Consider the following 17,174-nt stretch of genomic DNA (forward strand, 5'->3'; position numbering starts at 1 on the left):
CGTATAACCTCCGCCCCCCACTTAGGCTCCGCCTCGTTTAACTGCAGCACCTCTCCAGTCGATGATATCGTCGGGCAAGCTTTGATCAGGATCTTGTACCCTCCCACTGTTGCTGCCGAGTCTGTCCCCGAACCGATGCGCGAAAGAGCATCCGCTAGGCCATTTTCCTCCATGGGGACCTTTGTTAATACAACCTTATCGAATCATGGGTAGAATTGACGTACCTTTTCGAGGTACTGAGACATCCTCGCCTCCTGTGCAGTGTAACTTCCATTCACCTACTCAACCACAACCCGTGAATCGCTCCGGATCTCAAGGTTTATTATTCCCATTTCCCGTGCGGTTTCCATGGCCGAGAGCACAGCTTCATATTCAGCCTCATTGTTTGTAGCAACAAAACCAAATTTGAGGGCGTACCTGAATTCTTCTCGATTGGGACCCCAAAACACTATTCCAACTCCACATCTTCCACCCGTCGACGAACCGTCAACATAGACAATCCAAGTTGAGCTCTTCGGGAGCCCCTCTGTATCCAGGCTTTCATTCATTTCTACCACGAAGTCCGCCAAAGCTTGCCCCTTTAGGGCCGTCCGAGGGTGGTATTCAATATCGTACTGCCCTAATTCGATCGCCCAATTTACTAGCCTTCCCGATAAATCTGGTTTCTGCAATATTTTTCGGAGAGGATATTCTGTGAGCACCCGCACTGCATGTGCTTGGAAGTAGGGTCTTAATCTTTGAGCCGAAATCACAAGAGCATATGCCAACTTCTCTATGCGCGGATATCGTTCCTCCGCCCCATGTAACACCTTGCTCGTGAAATACACCAGCCTCTGCTTGCCTGACTCCTCCCTCACTAATACCGAATTAACCGCGGTTCGAGAGACCGCGAGATACAAATAAAGGATCTCTCCTTCTACCGGGCGACTCAGAAGTGGGGGATTGGCCAAGTAGGTTTTCAACTCTCCGAAGGCTCTCTCACATTCTTCCGATCAGCTGAAGGCTTTCTTCAAGACCTTAAAGAAAGGCAGGCATTTATTCGAGGATCGAGAAACAAAACGATTCAGCGCTGCTAGCCTCGTCGTCAGCTGTTGCAGCTGTTTTGTTGTCCGAGGGGACGGCATTTCTAGGATAGCCCTTACCTTGTCAGGATTCGCCTCGATTCCCCTTTGCGACACCATAAACCCCAGGAACTTTTCAGAATCAACACCGAACGCGCATTTCTGCGGGTTTAATTTCATGTGGTACTTGCGCAGTGTATCGAATGCCTCCGCTAGATCCGCAACATGATTATACGAGGTTAGGCTCTTAACAAGCATGTCATCAACATACACTTCCATGTTTCGCCCGATCTGAGTTTGGAACATTTTGTTCATGAGCCTCTGATAAGTGGCCCCAGCATTCTTCAGTCCGAACGGCATTACTGTGTAGCAGTATAGCCCTCGATCAGTCGTGAATGAGGTTTTCTCCTGATCGGACTCTGCCATACGTATCTGATTATAACCGGAGAAAGCGTCCATAAAGCTCAACACCTCGTGCCCTACCGTCGAATCAACGAGCTGATCTATCCGGGAAGGGGAAAGCAGTCTTTCGGACAATCTTTGTTAAGATCCGTAAACTCCACACGCATTCTCCATTTCCCATTCGCTTTCTTCACCAATACCACATTGGCCAACCATTCCGGATAATCAACTTCTCGAATAAACCCAGCTTCAAGTAATTTTCGTACCTCATCCACAATCGCTTGGTTGCGCTCGGGTGCAAAAGTCCTTTTCCACTGCTTCACTGGCCTGCAATTCCGATCGACATTTAATTGATGCTCGATGACTGAGGGGTCTATTCCCGGCATTTCACTGTGTTCCCAGGTGAAGACATCGACATGGTCTCGCAAAAACTCCACCAACTTCTTCTTCTCTACCTCCGGAAGCTGCGCTCCAATCCGAAGCTTCCGATTTTGGGGTCCGACCGTTACATCTTCTAAATCTCCGGTCGGACTCCTCATCTGTAGTTGCTACTTGTCTGAAGGGCCCACCCCTATGTCAGGGCATGCTCTTCGGGAGGGGTTTCCTAAAGAGATATTATAACACTTACGAGCTGCTTTCTGCTCTCCCCGGACTACTCCCACTCCATCTTCTGTTGGAAACTTCATGCAGAGGTGGGGTATCGACGTTACCGCCTTCAACGGCTTGCGCTGTCCTTCCGAAGATAGCATTGTAAGCCAATGGTTGATCAACTATAAGGAACTTCACCGAAATCGTTTTCTGCGCTGGGGGGCTCCCTGTGACGACCCGTTTTTTTTTTTTTATATACAAAACGTAAAACGAGTCCTCACAGTGGCACGACTATGTGTCGCTCAGCCAACATATGGCACATGCCCCATAACATGTACCTGATAATCAGAGTATAACATACATCTATCTATGCAGCGGAAAACATAAATCTAAATAGCGGAAATTACAACTTATACATCTATCACACATTAATTACAACATTGAGCCATTTAACATATATCTGTTTGAGTCTTATTAACACAATATTTACATAACAATAATGGCTTAACAAAGAATAAGTGACACAAACGTCACAAGCCATACCAAACCTATAAAATAGTGGACAACTCGTGGTCCGACAATTACAACCGTCGCGGTGAGCTTCAATCATAATATCCCAAGCACACTGCTACCGACCCATCAACTATACCAAAGTACCTGCAGCCAAAGAAACATCATCTACACGGTTGTGGTGGTATCCACATCCGCATAGGTGAAATAATGAGTTCACCGCCTTAGTATACCTCATACTAAGACCTCAGTGGTATAAGACTAACTGAGTTTTCACAAAGAACCAACCTCTATTTATTTTTAGTCGTGCGAGCACTATATTAGCCACAATTTACCAACAGCTAATGTAGCAACCACCGACTATTCAGAAAACATTTAAAACATACTATATAGCTGTGAACATATGTAGAAGTTCCAATCTACCGCTTGGAAGATTCTACATATAGACCCCTCTATAATAATACTTTTCACCGGTCGCTCAGACATATGTGCACACGATCACTCCATCACAGATATCACGTATACACATAAGTCTTAAGCAAAGAACATGGCATCTTACTCTTCCATACTAGGATAACATCCTTCAACAAAACACTCGCAACACCATCTCTAATCGTATTCCAGCTTCGTGCTTTGAACGTCAGTAGATCATGAGAGCACTAGAGTTAAACTCAATCATGCTAACACGTCTTTCCTGAAGAACAAGAACAGTCAACCTTCCTACTCATAGACATGCCATTACTCGCACCTGAGTAGTCATGTATCTATGTACTTTCAAGTTCAATGTATGACCTTAACACATGACTATCCGATAGAAATATACATAAGATCTTTTTCATGAAGACTCTTATGCATACGAATACGTCTAGTAAAACTACTCATAACATAAAAACATCACTCGTAAAACAATGCTATAATGCTATGCATGAACTGGGGCTAATAATGCTGCTGATACTGATATGCTGCTAATACTGATACTGTTATGCTGCTGATACTGATACTGCTGATACTGATACTGTTATGCTGCTGATACTGATACTGCTGATACTGTTATGCTGCTGATATACTGATACTGCTGGTATGTATGCTCTATACTACATGCTCAATGTTCCGTGCTTGACCAGTATATATTTCACTACTGTGTCACGCTGAAATCATGCATTTGTTAAATCACATCCTCTCAAAACTAAACAAATCCAGCATTTTACCCAACACTTTGAAATCATTCAAAACTTAGTTTCTTTATAAAATCTAAACAGTTTCAACATGACATGTTCTCAAACAATTTGCATAATTTAAATCTCAACCGCAGAACTTAACATTTTAAATCTAGTCAATACTTTTCACTCTTGCACTATCTCTTAAACATCATTGATATAGTTTAAACATAATCGAAACTAATAAATCATCTCAAAGCATATACATTTCATCATATGGTTGGTTCAGTTTCATAAACAATATATATTTTTCTCAATCCAATACATATAAAAATATATATTTTCTCAGTGAGTGGAATACCCACCTTGGCTGCATTAGACTCCTGACTCGAACTTTCACTGGATTCCAATTACTCGAACTCTACATTGGAGAACAAGTCTACGTCTCCAATCACGACACAAGCCTGCAAACCTTAGTATCGTTAGACTACACTATTGAATCTCATACTCTATGACATCCTAACTACCCGCGTGCTCACACGTCACGTCACGTCATTCGCTTCTAAGCTATCTAGATACCTTAAGCTATTATTAGATCAGTCGTTGGTTATAGGTTATTATTATATTCCACTTTAATCTTTAAAACACGTTTACTATTTTATTTGTCTCTTTATTACATTTACAGCATATTGTCATTATTGTTAATCTTTTTATAGCTTATTGCTTATGTACTAACTTATCATTATTTACCGGACTCATATTCATGTATATGTCTATGTATATATATATATACATGCAATGATTAACAAGCTTAGACCTAATCCATTAGTACACATAAATACTTTGTGGATATGATTAGGTGAATTAGTTACTATGTTGTTGCACAACGAATTTATAACACACCTATAAGTTCTATAAGTCCTCTAACTTATTTTTGCAAACCTAGGGTTATTTGAGAATGGTTCTTTAACATTCTTATTAATTACTAACCATTTTGCATAGTTTGTCTTTCATTCACTAAGTTAACAATATATATATTTAACTCATATATATGCATATGTATATATACATATATACCTTCAACATTTAAACCTAATCCGATAATACACTAAAACACTTAGTGTACATGGATAGGTGAATTAGGTACTAAGTTGTCTTGTTATCATTATTAACTATTAAGACTTATAGTTAGTTTATCCATTTAAGCTAACTAAGTATATTCGATCCTTGCATATATACTCATTGACGTAAGATTATATTAGACATCACAACTCTATGTTCTTTTAACCTTGACCACTACATTAATACTTTACTAGCTTCTAACCTTCCAAGTAGTTTAGATTATAAAACCTAGACACACTAGTGACCATTATCTTGTTTCTCATTCTCACTTAGTACCAAGATGGAGATTTAATCAACAATTAGCAATTCATCCTACTCTAAACATCCAAATGGTTTATAATAAAGAATATAACTTTAATCAATTCCACTTTATCCAACCTATACCCAAAATCCTCATTTAACACAATCTTTAAATTATAAACATCAACAACTCATTCATCAAAATCATCAACCCAAAACCAAATTTGGATTTCACCAAACATCTATCAAACCAAATGGAAATTCCAAACATAGTCCTAGATTCCGACTCAACATCCATACACTTTAAGAAATTCCACAACAATATTCAATAGAGAAACAACCAACATCACCTCAAAACTAACTCCCAAATTAGTAGCTATCTTACCCAAAATCATCAAGAACCATATACATAAATCCAGCCCACAAAACCAAGTCAATTAACCCAATTAATAATCAACAACCTCATACATAAGCCCTATTCGGCTATGCTCAGAAAAATCCACAAAACAGCCCACACACACACTGTTCTGCCGCCCAAAACAGTGAACACTCGAGCTCCCAAATCAGTAGACAGCCCGCAAAAACCCATACAATCGATTCAAATTCATCAATTCTTAAACTATGCATAGTCAAAACACAATCGATTGAAAAGCCCCCCTAATTATCAAACCCTAATTCAATAATAATCAAATCAATCCCCAAATAAATCATCATAGGTTATAAGAAATTACCCCAAGGATTTTCGTAGCAAATCCACTGAAAAACGCCACTGGCAGCTGCTGGAAAATGCTATTGGATTAGATAACGTAGAAGACTTATCGGCTAGTGATAACACCAAAGTATCCGAGTTAGAGTATGACTCTTTCTCTATTGATAAACTCTAAACTAGTTGAGTTGTGTTAAACTAGGTCTCTAGAGTTATACTAGACTAGTTGAGTTGTGATAAACTAGGTCTCTAGAGTTATAAGATAACTAAGAGAGTTTGTGTTTTAGTCAACTACATGTAAATCACATCTAGAGTTTATCTAGATGATTCGGTTCTCTATATAAACAAACACGCTGCAGTACATTCAGGTATGCAGATTATTCCAAATATCATGTAATTCTATATGGTATCAGAGCCATTGAAAGACAAACGTCTATGGCTATCCCAACCTCTGAAACCGAATCCACCCAAACCTCAAACCCACCTCCTATCTCCTCCACTGTTACCCCTCCTGCATCTTTACCACATATCCACAATGTTCATCATCATATCTCAGAAAAACTCACCCAAGAAAACTATATCCTATGGAAATTTCTTATGGTTCCTTTTCTAGAGGGCCAAAACTTGTTCGGCTATGTTGATGGCACAATTCCGCAACCTCCCAAGCTTATTCCTGATAGTACCTCTGGCCTTCTCATTACCAATCCTGCTCACTTATCCTGGTTTCATCAAGATCGAATGATCTTTAGTGCAATTATTTCCACCCTGTCCGTTGAAACCCTACCCCATGTAATCGGCCTCACTACATCTCGTGATGTCTGGACTACATTGGAAACATTATTTGCTGCTCAGTCTCAATCTCGTATTCTCCAACTTAAGCAGCAGCTCTCAAATCTGAAGAAAGGTACTCAATCTGTCTCTGCCTATTTTCAGAAAGCTCAAGGATTTGCCAACCTCCTGGCTGCTATTGGCAAGCCCATTGACAATTCTGAACTCATCTCCCACATCCTTGCTGGCCTGGGTGTCGATTATGACCCCCTTGTTACCTCTGTCACTACAAGGCAAGACTCGATCCCTCTCAATGATCTCTATGGCTACATGTTGTCCTATGAGCAGCGTCTTGAGGCCCACAAATCAGTACTTGAAGTCAACATCTCTACTGCCAACATGGCTCAACGGCAGAACCCATCCTCTTCACGGAACAATCGTGGCCCCAACTCGGGTTATCGCAACTTCAACTTCTCTCGGGGCAGGGGGCGTGGCCGTGGTCGTGGACCACCTCCTCATCATTTTTCTGGTCCTGGCCAGTTCCAGCGTCCGATCTGTCAAGTTTGCCACAAGCAAGGCCACACAGCTGCAACCTGTTGGTATCGGTTTGAGCAAGGACATCAGGCCGACAATTCTCCAATGAATGCCAACTTGGCTGCTGTCTCTTCTGCATCAGATTCTCAATGGTATCATGACACTGGCTCCAATGTCCACCTCACCAATGATTTCTCCAATCTCAACATGCATGCTGAGGAATACCATGGCAATGACCAGATCCAAGTAGGCAATGGGCAAGGTTTGCACATTTCAAATTCTGGTCGTGGACTCTTACCCACTCCATCACGTAACTTTCACTTATTTTCTCTTTTTCATGTTCCTCAAATACAGAAAAATCTTATCTCTGTTAATCAATTCACACGTGACAACAATGTCTTTATTGAATTCCATCCTACTTTTTTCTGTGTTAAGGACCTTCGAACTCGGCAGCTCCTCCTCCAAGGCCCGAGTAAACTCGGCCTCTATCCATGGCCATCCTCTTCCTCTTCCCTGTCCAGGAGTCTTGCTGCCTTCATTGGTGAAAAGGTTCCCCTAGATCAGTGGCATCTCAGGCTTGGTCATCCTGCCTCTCCCATTGTCAATCAAGTTGTTCAACTCCACAAGCTACCCGTGTCTCCAGCAAAGTCTTCCTCCATATGCTCTCCCTGTCAACAAGGGAAAAGTCACCGGTTCCATTTTAGTTATTCCCCTTCAATTTCAAATAGTCCTCTCCAATTGTTGTTTCTTGACGTTTGGGGCCCTGCCTCTGTAACTTCTGTAAACAACAACCGTTTTTATTTAAGTGTGGTTGATGATTTCAGCAAATATACATGGCTTTTCCCACTTGCATTTAAATCTGAAGTTTGTGCAACCTTTCTTCGTTTCAAACAACTTGTTGAAACATTCTTTAACACTAAAATCAAATCTGTTCAAAGTGACAATGGTGGTGAATTCCTCCCACTTCAAAAATCTCTCAATTCCATGGGAGTCTCTTATAGGCTAAGCTGTCCTTACACCCATCATCAAATGGGAACCGTCGAAAGAAAACATCGCCACATAGTTGAAACTGGATTATCTCTTCTTGCTACGGCTAGTGTTCCATTCACCTTTTGGGATACAGCCTTTGAAACAGCAACCTACCTCATCAATCGACTTCCCTCTAAAGTCACCAAGAAAATGTCTCCTTATGAGTGTCTATTTCACAGCATTCCCGATTACAAATACTTGAAAATTTTTGGTTGTGAATGCTGGCCATTTCTTCGACCATATAACTCCTTCAAACTTTCCTTTCGTTCCTCCTCTTGCGTGTTTATTGGATATAGCAAAAACCATCTTGGCTATAAATGCCTTCATATTCCTTCCGGTAAAGTTTATATTGCAAGACATGTTGTCTTCAATGAAAATAGTTTTCCATTCTTAACTTCCAAGTCAAACACCTCTTCCTCCTCTCCTCAAATACCTTCATCTCTGTTGGTTCCTTATGTCCCCTCATCAATTCCTCCAATCTCTAGGTCCTCTCAGAATACACCCAGTATTCCTCCTTCATCAACCTCTGCTTCATCTCCCATTGAACCTCTCACTACCTCTCCCACTCTTCAACCTCCAGTCAATTCTGAATCTCCCTCTAATTCCGAGTTAACTCCTTCACCTGAACCCCTGCCTATCCTTCCAACTCGAGTCCATGGCATGACCACTCGGTCTCAGAATTTGATTCACAAACCCTACACATTCACTGATGGCAGAGTGAAGTATCCACCTCCTCAAGCTCTTACAGCCACCATAGCAGCACATGAAGATGAACCCACTTGCTATTCTCAAGCAAGTAAAAATCCTGAGTGGCGTGCAGCAATGAACAACGAATTTGATGCTCTTCTCAAAAATGGAACATGGTCCCTTGTTCCATTCTCCCCACAAATGAATGTCGTTGGTTCTAAATGGGTTTTCAGGATTAAAAGGAAAGCTAATGGAGATATTGAACGCTACAAGGCTCGTCTAGTAGCCAAAGGGTTTCATCAACAACCCGGGATTGACTTTGCAGAAACATATAGTCCAGTGGTTAAACCTATCACTATTCGTACTGTGTTGTCTATAGCTGTTTCTGCAGGTTGGGAGATTCGACAAGTAGATGTCAGCAATGCCTTCCTCCATGGTCTTCTTCAAGAGACTGTATATATGGCTCAACCCCCTGGATTTCAGCATCCTCAATATCCAGCAGCTGTTTGCAAGCTACGTAAAGCCATCTATGGCTTAAAACAGGCACCACGTGCGTGGTTCTCGCGCCTAAGTGCTCGGTTGATTGATCTGAAATTTAAAAGCTCCAAGTCAGATTCATCGTTGTTTATCTACAAAGCTAAAGGGATCACCATCTTTGTGCTCATATACGTTGACGACATCATCATTACCGACTCACATCCAGAAACCATATCTCAGCTCATCAACGATCTTCATGACTCCTTTGCACTCAAGGATCTCGGTCGTCTCAATTTCTTTCTTGGTATTGAGGCTACATGGCACCCGGATGGTCTTCATCTTTCACAACAAAGATACATCCATGATCTTCTCACAAAGACAAATATGCTCCTTGCCAAACCGATATCTACTCCCTTATCGGCCTCTACCACTCTCAGCCGTTTTGAAGGCTCAACCGTCACAGATCCAACCACATATCGGAGCACAGTAGGGTCTCTTCAATATCTATCTCTCACTCGACCGGACATTGCCTTCGCCGTCAACAAAGTCTCACAATTTATGCAGGATCCTAGGGACTCTCACTGGTCTGCAGTTAAGCGCATCCTGCGCTACTTGAAGTCCACAATTTCTCATACATTCTGCATCCACAAGACCTCCTCCAAGCAACTCACTGCCTACTCAGATTCAGATTGGGCCAGCTGTCCAGATGACAGGCGTTCTACCTCCGGCTATTGTGTTCTTCTTGGTAAAAATATTCTTTCATGGAGCTCCAAAAAGCAACCAACAGTTTCACGCTCCAGTACTGAATCTGAGTACAAAGCTATTGCCAATGCAGCTGCTGAATTAACATGGATTCAAACTCTACTTCATGAACTTGGTGCTACATCTCCTATGCAACCGGTATTGTATTGTGATAACATTGGTGCCACCTACCTCGTCTCAAATCCTATCTATCATGCTCGCACAAAGCATATAGAAATTGACTATCATTTCGTCCGAGATATGGTTGCCAAGAAGACTCTACAAGTTTGCTTCATCTCTGGGAAAGATCAGCTAGCCGACATCCTTACGAAGTCACTTGCTGCTGCCAGATTCAGCATGCTTCGATCCAACCTCAACGTGCAACTTCCCATGTCGAGTTTGAGGGGGCGTATTGGATTAGATAACGTAGAAGACTTATCGGCTAGTGATAACACCAAAGTATCCGAGTTAGAGTAGGACTCTTTCTCTATTGATAAACTCTAAACTAGTTGAGTTGTGTTAAACTAGGTCTCTAGAGTTATACTAGACTAGTTGAGTTGTGATAAACTAGGTCTCTAGAGTTATAAGATAACTAAGAGAGTTTGTGTTTTAGTCAACTACATGTAAATCACATCTAGAGTTTATCTAGATGATTCGGTTCTCTATATAAACAAACACACTGCAGTACATTCAGGTATGCAGATTATTCCAAATATCATGTAATTCTATAAATGCCCTTAGAGAACCGGGTTTTCTGGATTTTCGGGTTGCGGGTCACTGGGTCGCGGGTCGTACCGGTTCTGGGTCACGGATCTACAGGGTTAGGCCGGAAAACACCTTGGCAAGTCGGAAATCGGCTTCTGGCCGTCATACATGGAGGATCGGACCTCCGGAAGGTTCGGGTTTGGCTCACGGGTCCACGAACTGCCCGGGTTCTTCCTTCACGGGTCAAGCGGGTTGCGGGTCACGGCACTTGGGCTCCGCCGAAAATCGTCGGCTTTGGCTCAACAAATCACCAACTAAAAATGACCAAATTTGAAACCACATAATCCTCAAAGTTCATCTCCAATTAAGCTAACATCAACCTTAGAACATAAACAAACTTAACCCCTAACAAATAGTCATAAACTAACATAACTATCCCATTTACAAATACAAACCAGATTTGGGGTTTTCATCAAAATACCCATCAAAATTATCTTTATAACTATTACACATACCAAATATTAATACCTAAAACATCACATGGCCAGGATAGGAAATCTCATCTTTAAAAACCATTTCTAATTCGGTTAGCAACATGAGTAAACTCAAAATCATATCTCCACAATTTCTAGTTCAAATCCACCATCCAGAATCAACTAACGTAATCAACCATGAAAGTTACAAGAAACAAAACCCTAAGATAAAAACACCATTAGGCCATTACTGCCAAGAATCACCATAAACCCTAAATTTTCCTCATCTAAATCAAATCCCATAAAATCCATACCCATTTTCGGATTCAATCCAAAAACATAAACAAAATTAAACTATAAGATTTCAACCTAAATCAACCCAAATATAAATTCCAAAACACTTAGGATAATCCAATAATTTGCTTGAAAATTACCTAATAAAATAGAGCTCAAGAACCACAGAAAATCGTCACTGTTTTCGCCGGAAATCCATACCGGGACTGTCGGAGAACTCGCCGGAATTCGACACTGGAGGATCGGCCACGTAGCTCCGTCGAAGAATCCCTGAACGGCCGGATCTCCCTCGGCACTCCCTCTCTGTTTCGCCTCTGCCAGACCCGTCGGGATTCGGGTGAATCGGGTTCAGTTGGGTTGCACGGTCCCTGGGTTTTTCTTCTTCTTCGGTTCGCACCCCTTCGGTTTCATCTCTCACCCTCTCGATCTCATCTCTCGATCTCTCCCTCTGAAACTCTCTCTCCGATCTCACACTCTCGTTCGGTGAAAAGAAGAAGAAAGGAGAAGAAATGAAGAACAGAGAAGAAGTAGAAAGAAGAACAATAAGAAGAGAAGAAGAGACGAAGCAGTCGTGGACTGCTGTCCACCAAGGAGAAAAAGAAGAAAAAAGAAAAGAAAGAAAAGAGGAGGAAAAGTAAAATGGATAAGGGACATGTGGCAGATTGTGAATGGCTGTGAGGGATTTCTTTTTATTTAAAGCCCCTTACTTATATAAATTACAATACAACCCCATTTTATAAAAACTCTATCATTTAACAATTAACATTTGGCCCTACATAATTTTAAACCACACCTTTGTTAATATAATTAATTACTCACTCAACTAGGACCCACTATGATACTACAATTATATTCCTATTAATTTTTCTTGGTCTTCACATCTGATTGTGACGTCCCACATCGCCTGGGAATGAGGATGTGCTTATATGTATAAATGCACCATTTATGACACAACGCGTTTTAAAGCCGTGATGGTTATGAACCTATCAGAACTCCGCAGTTAAGCGTGCTTCTGCGAGAGCAATCCCAGGATGGGTGACCTCCTGGGAAGTCTGGTATGGGGAGCCAAAAGCGGACAGTATTGTGTCATTGGGGGTGGATCGTTACAAATGGTATCAGAGCCATTGCCCAGCCTAAGATGGTGGGAGCGTGCACAAGCCCAATGAGGGACGCCAGCGGGGACGCTGGGTCCAAAGAGGGGGTGATTGTGACGTCCCACATCGCCTGGGAATGAGGATGTGCTTATATGTATAAATGCATCATTTATGACACAACGCGTTTTAAAGCCGTGATGGTTATGAACCTATCAGAACTCCGCAGTTAAGCGTGTTTCTGCGAGAGCAATCCCAGGATGGGTGACCTCCTGGGAAGTCTGGTATGGGGAGCCAAAAGCGGACAATATTGTGTTATTGGGAGTGGGTCGTTACACTCCCTACGGTAACTTGCAGCTCAATCGATCCCAAAGGCATCACCTGCTCCCCTGCGAATCCCACTAAAGGGAAACGAAAGGTAGAAACTTTCTCTCTACTAATCTTCATCAGATCAAAGGCCGACTTATACAGGATGTCTGCGGAACTGCCGTTGTCTACCAAGACCCGATGTATCTTGTGATTCGCTATCACCATGGTCACCACTAGGGCATCCGAGTTGGGTAGATAAACCCTTTCATAATCCTTATCCGAAAAGGTGATAGCCAACTTCTCTCGCTTTGTAGTTTTCAACGGCCTCGCGACCGAATAAATGGACACTTCCCTCATTTTTCTTGCATAAGATTTGCGAGCTGAATAAGTTTCGCCCCCTCCTCCAAAACCTCCGGCTATGGTCTAAATTTTGGGGAAGTTCCCCGAGCCATCCTGTCGCCCGCGACTCCTGCTCCGTTCTCGTTGGGGCGGCCTTCCCGCCTGAAAGTCGCCTTCGGGTTGTCGAGCCGGCCTCCTTTCTAGTCGCCTCCCCGTACGTGCGTCTCGTCTGGACGAACCCTGATCTCCAGTTAACCTATTCGGCGGGTGTTTCACCGTTAGGTCTTCATGCTTTCCTAAGAAGCGCGTTAGCTTACCGTCAGCTATAAACTTCTCGATCATCTCCTTCAGGGCGATGCAAGTGTTGGTTCAGTGGCCGTACGAATCATGGTAGTGGCAATATTTGTGGCGGTTATGAGGAAGCGGCCGGCCCTTTATTGGAGACGGATCCTTATAGTCCGGGTCTTTCTTAATCTCCATAAGAATTTCCCTGGCAGGGGCATTAACAGGCGTCCAACTGTAATTTTCAACCCTCTTGACGGGCCTACGTTGGGCGAACTCTTTCCTTGGTGGGCTGTCCTCTGCTTTGACTTTCCTCCATCCACAGAATTCCCTTTCGTGACCTCCTCCGTTTCTCGGAACGCCCAAAGGGTTTCTTCCTGGTTCACGAACTCCTCTGCCTGATCGTAAAACTCCTGCAACCTTTCAGCCGGTCTCCTTGCCAAATCCGCAATGAGGGCACCATCCTTCTTGATACCTTGATATATGGCACAGTGAATGAATTGCTAGTTCTGACTATCTGCGGCTAACCTCTCTTGGTTGAAGCGGAGCAGGTAACTTCTCAATGACTCCTGAGGGCCTTGCTTAATGGTCATTAACTGTTGAGCAGGCTTCTTCCGGACAATACCGGCCATAAATTGAGACGCGAACTTCCTGGCGAGGCTTTGGAAGTTCGAGATCGAGCGGGGGCGACAGAGTCCTGAACCATTCCCGAGCTCCCCCCGCCAAAGTAAGGGGAAAAGCTCGGCATGCAACCTCGTCTGGCGTAGTGTGTAGCACCATGTGTGCGCGAAAACTCGCCAAATGTTCGATGGGGTCCCCCAATCCTGTATATACGAGTATTTCGGGCATTTTGAACTTACTTGGGAGTTGGCACGACATTATCCGGTCAGTGAAGGGGGACACAGCAGTGGAGAACAAGCTATCAGTCAACAAAGCTTTCCCCTTAGCTCCCGCTTGAGTGGAACCCATCAAGTAGTCACACTGCTGCTCTAACTTAGTTAACTTCTCAACCCACTTCTTTTTCACCTTTTCACTCTTCCTCGTAAGGTTAGCAAGCTCAACATCACTGTTGGACTCACTCTCATCTTCGACCGCTTCTTCCGAACGCCCACCTTCGCGTTCAAGGTTCATCTGGTCACCCTGTGACAAGTCTTCTTGAGTTTTTTGTCGTTCCGTGCGGTCTCGTTCATGCAACTCCTTCTCAAGTCGCGCTACTTTTTCATTCAAGCGAACTATCTCCACCTGGGGGTCATGTGAAGCCCCTACTTCTTCACGCATATTTTCTTTAGTCATACTTCTTCGAGTTAACCGCGTACTCACCATGGAAGGTTTCAAGTATGCTTATGTTGGCGGGAACACGTGACCACGTCGTTCCCACAGACGGCGCCAAAGTGTTGATGCTAAATTTTTGGAATGTGACGTGTTAGCTTTTGGTTGGTCTACGAACTTCGAATTGCTTGAGACAGTCAACCTTGAAGAGATTCCTTCAATGCCCTGCAAGACAAAGGGCCGGCGGGGTTTCCCGGCCACGCCCTCTCCGACGATCAAGTTAGAAGAAATTCAACGAGAGGGAATTGATAGTTTTTTAGAGAAGAGAGTTGTTTGCCTATGTTTTTTTGTTCTTCTTTGGACTACCTTTTATCTAGTTATTCTTCTCATTTTCTTATCCGTACAACCATTTATTACTCTGAGATGCTTATCTTTTCCTAATTAATCCTCTCTCGCGGACCCAGATGGTCATCTTCTGCTACAGCTCATGCTTTCCTAAATGGCGGCGGTCGACATTAAGTAGTAAGACAAGGGCTTTAAATGAGGTGATTACATCATTTAAAGCCCCCCATTTAATGTTTGAATCCTCCTCTTCCTTCGTCCGGACTTACTCGTCTTATAGCCGTTGAACCTTACCCTGAGTCCGGGGTTTCCAACAGTGCCATTGGGAATTTCCCTAACAATATAAAAATTACGAATTCTCAAGAATCAACGTACGGTACAACTATTGAAATAATTACATATGACCCACGTTGGATCTGTAAACATTCTACGAAATCCAGGGGTTAAATGCTTCACGTGAAGTAGTTGGCAACACCTTAAAGCGAAATAGAAGTTTGATGGGGGTAAAACCACTCCGAAAACAAAAGGAGGCGATTTTTTTTCCTCTGAAGGCAGAAAACTCCTTTGAGCGTGTTTCTGGAGAAGGGGGTTGGTTTATCTCATCTTGCTCAAGGTTGGAGATGTTGTCTTTTATGTTTTATTGTGGTTTTCTTCCGGTTAGTGGGGTGTAATGGCGGACGATTTCCCACATTTCCAGCTTTGGGTTTCTTTCATGGATCTTCTGGTCGGATTTGTGACGCTCGGTGCTGACATCGGATAGGGGATCTTTGCTACGTCGAAGCTCGGTTGAATGGCTAAACTAAAAGACGCTAATCACACAGGTCCTGTCCGTGGTTGTCTGTTGCAGAGGTGGCCTATGGATTGATACTGGAACGGCGGTTGTTGGGTGAAAAAGGGATCGACGATTTTCGGCAGTTTTGGTCCACTGATTATCTCGCGGCAGGCGCAAAGTGCGGTATTGAACGGTTAATCCGGAACTGCTTCGGTGATACAGGGTGTTTTTTCGAATGCGGCTTGTAGGGGCGATCTTCCAGGAACGGTTTTCAGATTCCTTTGGAGTCTGCTAACTGTTGAGCAAAAAGGGGAAATGTCCGGCTGTGCTTTTGTAGTTATTTTCTTTTTTGTTTGTTTGTGTCCGGTTGTTGTTTAATGCACCTGCTGTGTTGTATTTTTAAAATCATAACTAGTTTACAAAAGCCCTCTTCAAACAAAGTTTTATGTTAACGAAGAAGTATTTTCTGTTGTTTAGGTTTTTTGAGCAGCTGTATTATGTAATGGTCTTAGTCTATTTTGCCTGGGTAGAAAAAATTCTAACCACTGTGCCTCTGACTTGGTGTAAAGGATTGATTGTAACCCTGTACATTTGACTAGTTGGTCTCTTTTAATATATTAGAAGGGATTTTTTTTTTATTTAATTATATATATATATATATATATATATATATATATATATATTATTTTTATTTAATAATTATTTTCCTTGCTTTTAAAATTTTACATTTTATTGCTAGTAATAAATTTTTCTGCAATTTTTTTTTTAGATTCAATTTTATATGTATATATTTTAATTCTTCTATGTTTAAAGCTTTTCATAACTAATGCATATTTCTAACATACATTTTATAATTGAAAATATTATAAATAAAAAGTTGACCTAAAGAAATAATAGAATAAAACCTGATTTTTCAAAGACGCTTCACTCTATAATAAAATAATGTAACACTTTTAACCTGCATAAGACATTTATTTTTAATAACTAGTAACTAATTTATACACACAATAATAAACTGCATCTTTCATAGTTCGATATGCCTAATATTAGTTTATTAATATAAGTTTTTATTGAAAGAAAAATGTAATATTATTCTATTAAGTGAAGCAACCCCTTTCCCTTATTGTTTAGAGAAGAAAAGAAAATAAAAAAAAAAATAAAAAAAAAAAAAAAAAAAAAAAAATCCTGAGGTCGCATGGAAAATGACGGAAAACCAGAGAACAGCCACATCTTTTCATGTAAATGACGTAAAAACAGAGAAAAGATGTGGCTGTGA

At 42.0% G+C, this 17,174-nt stretch overlaps 1 long non-coding RNA gene and 1 pseudogene across 1 annotated transcript; one reads left to right on the forward strand and one right to left on the reverse strand.

Annotated features, from left to right (window-relative positions):
- Positions 1–2,445: 2,445 nt before the first annotated feature.
- On the reverse strand, positions 2,446–4,255 carry LOC133878233 (uncharacterized). Its single transcript, XR_009901855.1, has 2 exons — positions 4,084–4,255; positions 2,446–2,729 (listed from the first exon to the last, which is right to left on the reverse strand). It is a non-coding gene; the product is annotated as an uncharacterized LOC133878233 (long non-coding RNA).
- Positions 4,256–6,761: 2,506 nt separating this feature from the next.
- Positions 6,762–6,860, forward strand: LOC133878720 (small nucleolar RNA Z247; annotated as a pseudogene).
- Positions 6,861–17,174: the final 10,314 nt, after the last annotated feature.

The sequence above is a fragment of the Alnus glutinosa genome, chromosome 9 (assembly GCF_958979055.1).
Source record: "Alnus glutinosa chromosome 9, dhAlnGlut1.1, whole genome shotgun sequence".
In the NCBI taxonomy this organism is placed as follows: domain Eukaryota; kingdom Viridiplantae; phylum Streptophyta; class Magnoliopsida; order Fagales; family Betulaceae; genus Alnus; species Alnus glutinosa.